The following is a 3259-nucleotide window of genomic DNA, read 5'->3' as shown; positions in this document are numbered from 1 at the left end:
TTTCCTCGGTTTTCTATTTCCATCATGGTCTCCCTTTTTAATTTCTTCATTGTTTCTAATTCCACTTTTAGATCCTGGATGGTTTTGGTCAATTCTTTCGCCTGTTTGGATATGTTCTCCTGTATTTCTTTAAGAGTTATTTATTTATTTCTTATCGTCCTCCATCATTATGATGAGAAGTGACTTAAAATCCATATCTTGCTTTTATGGTGTGATGGTATATCGAGGACTTGGTATGTGTGGGAGAGTTTGGTTCTGATGATGCCAAGTAACCTTTGTTTAGACTGCTTCTCTTCTTAGGCTTGCCTCAGGTCATATGATTATCTTAAGTGCTTGATGCCCTCAGTATATCTGATTGGAACCTGTTCTTGCAATCCTAGTTCAGTCAGAACTCCTCAGAGTTCAGCTTTCTCTGTGATCCTGTGATTCTGGGATCCTGTGAACCTGAGATTCTGGGTGTGTCAGAGTTCTTAAGAATCAAGCTTCCTCTGAGATCCTGGTGTGACAAAGCTCCTGGGATCATGGGATCATGGAACCCTAAGATCCTCCGTGTGTTAGAGAACCTGGAAGTGGTACCTCCCCTGGGGACCTTGGGGGTGTCTGCTGTGTTCTAAACCAAGGTAGGCTAGTGTAGATCAAAAGAAACATGAGCCACTGGTCAAGCAGGATTCCTGTGTCCCTGCTCATGCTGAACCCAGGCACTCCCAGTAGTGTTGAGACAGATGTTGAATTCCACTCACCAGTGATTCTAAAATCCTGGACTTGCTAGGCTGTCTGGGGTGTGGAGAGTACTCTGAGGACCATGGAACAACCCACTGAGTGTTCATTGAAAGTGGCCTGGAGCTGGTGCCTCCCGGAAAGGACCAGAGTGGCTGGTCAGGCTTGTTTCCTGTGTCCCTGCTCCTGGTGGCACAGGCCCCTCATGATTGTTTTGGAACAGATGTTGTGTTCCACTCACCTGTGATCCTAAGATCCTGGGATTGTTACGGTGCCTGGGGCATGGAGACTTCCCTGGGGACTGTGGGATAATTCGCTGAGTTTGCTCCTAAGGTGGTCCAGAGCTGGCAGAGACTGGAAAGCCTGTGTAAAGTTTAATACCTATTCTGTGCACTCAACCCAGCAGATCTCATTTTTGAGTTCTGATTGCTTCAGGTATAATGTAACAGATATCTTGCATATCAGACATTTACATTACAGTTCATAACAGCAACCAAATTTAGATCCTGGATGATACATGGAAACAACAAAAATTAAGAATGGTCGTGACTATATGAAGAATTACATTAAAGGGTGAAAGCATTAGGAAAGTTGAGAACCACCCTCTTTCAGCAAGAATCTGTCATGTAACTACCTAATGTGTTCATTAGCACACCAAGAGCCAAAGAACTCCATATATTCTATGCCATCCACTCAGTGCACTTATATCCATTGCTCTTAAAACTTGATTGTATTCCCAAATATACTCCCAAGGCTGTTTCTATGCATACAAATTCCACATATCTTTACTTTTGCTCCAAGGTTATTGAGTGTATTCCCCTGAAGCTGATTCAATCTTAAAGTCAGTGATAAATGTAGTCCTTGCAACTTGGCTCTTCAGTGGATCATGTATGCAAAATAACTAAACTTAATAATTGTCAACATATCCAATATAACATCCAAGTATATGAGCTTATTTGAGCTTCTTGACTTCCTTGATTAATTTGTAGCATTTTATAATGTATCTATAAAGCATGTATTTATATATGAAAGAAAAATAACTGACTGTATTGCTTTATATCGAATCTAATTTAGTAAATTACTTGAAGAAAAAAAAAAACCCAACAACCTGTTTTAAAAAAAAAAGGCAGAGTGAGGGAGGGGAGGGAGTTCTGGTCGCTCACGCTTCGCAGCTATGGCGCCTCGGGGCCGCGCCCAGTCTCCAGTTTGCCGGCGGAGCCTCAGCTCTTTCCTCCGCTCACTCCGACCTTGAGAACCCGGGCGGCTCCGAGGGAGCGGGGAACGAGGCGGGCGCCGGGGACCATGAGGAGCGGCCGGACCCGCGAGGCGGACAGCGGAGGGTGGCGCGGCACCTGCTGAGAGAAAAGAGGGAGCGGCCTGGCTCCGCGCCGCCGAGGTGAGGCGGAGGCTGGTCCGCGCCTCGGCCATGTCGCTGCTCTGCGTGCGTGTTAAAAGAGCCAAATTCCAGGGTTCACCAGATAAATTTAACACATACATGACCCTGAAAGTCCAGAACGTGAAGAGCACAACTGTAGCAGTCCGTGGTGACCAGCCTTCCTGGGAGCAGGATTTCATGTTTGAGATCAGTCGCCTGGACCTGGGCCTAAGTGTGGAGGTGTGGAACAAAGGACTGATATGGGACACAATGGTGGGCACCGTGTGGATTGCACTGAAGACAATCTGTCAGTCAGATGAGGAAGGGCCTGGGGAGTGGTCTACACTGGAGGCAGAGACATTAATGAAAGATGATGAGATCTGTGGAACTAAAAACCTAACTCCTCATAAAATCTTGCTTGATACAAGATTTGAGCTGCCTTTTGACATCCCAGAGGAGGAAGCCAGATATTGGACCTACAAATTGGAACAAATCAATGCCTTGACAGATGATAATGAGTATTCTAGTCAAGAAGAAAGCCAGAGGAAGCCATTGCCCACTGCTGCCGCCCAGTGTTCCTTTGAAGACCCTGATAATGCCGTCGATGACCGGGACAGTGACTACCTCAGTGAGACCAGCAATAGTGCCCCGCCTCCTTACCACACAACTACCCAGCCCAACGCTTCTGTGCACCAGTTCCCTGTGCCTATCCGACTGCCACAGCAGCTCTTTCTTCAAGGCAGTTCCCATGACTCTTGCAATGACTCTATGCAGAGTTACGACCTTGATTATCCAGAGCGTCGGGCCCTCAGGTTGGTATTGATCCAGGTCCCATGATGGCAACTGACAGGATCCTGGTGATATGACGGGCCTTGGTGTCTTTCTCACATGCTTATGTTTAGACGTTTCCAGTGGCAATACTTGTCTTTGTGAGCCTGTCGGTGAAGACATGCCCACCTGGGTGAGCAGCTGAACAAAACCTGCTCCTTCTACCTCATCTCTTCTCTGCATCAGTAATTTTTACAAACAATTTACTAAAATCAGAAGTTCATAAGAAAACCAATATAATCTTATTACAGCAGATTTGGTATTTTTGCTGGAACTTTAATTCATTTTAGTATTTCTTTTCAATACATAATATTTATATGCTTAGATGAATTTTAGAAT

General features: G+C 45.4%; 1 pseudogene across 1 annotated transcript; it reads left to right on the top strand.

Annotated features, from left to right (window-relative positions):
* The first annotated feature begins 1869 nt into the window (after positions 1-1869).
* Positions 1870-3238, top strand: LOC110314621 (annotated as a pseudogene). Its single transcript, XR_002380181.1, has one exon. The product of XR_002380181.1 is annotated as a protein unc-13 homolog B pseudogene (transcript).
* The last annotated feature ends 21 nt before the right edge of the window (positions 3239-3259 follow it).

Source organism: Mus pahari, unplaced genomic scaffold, assembly GCF_900095145.1.
Source record: "Mus pahari unplaced genomic scaffold, PAHARI_EIJ_v1.1 scaffold_9528_1, whole genome shotgun sequence".
Lineage (NCBI taxonomy): Eukaryota > Metazoa > Chordata > Mammalia > Rodentia > Muridae > Mus > Mus pahari.
Note: the sequence above shows the minus strand (reverse complement) of the source record. Positions and strands in the feature narration are given on the sequence as shown.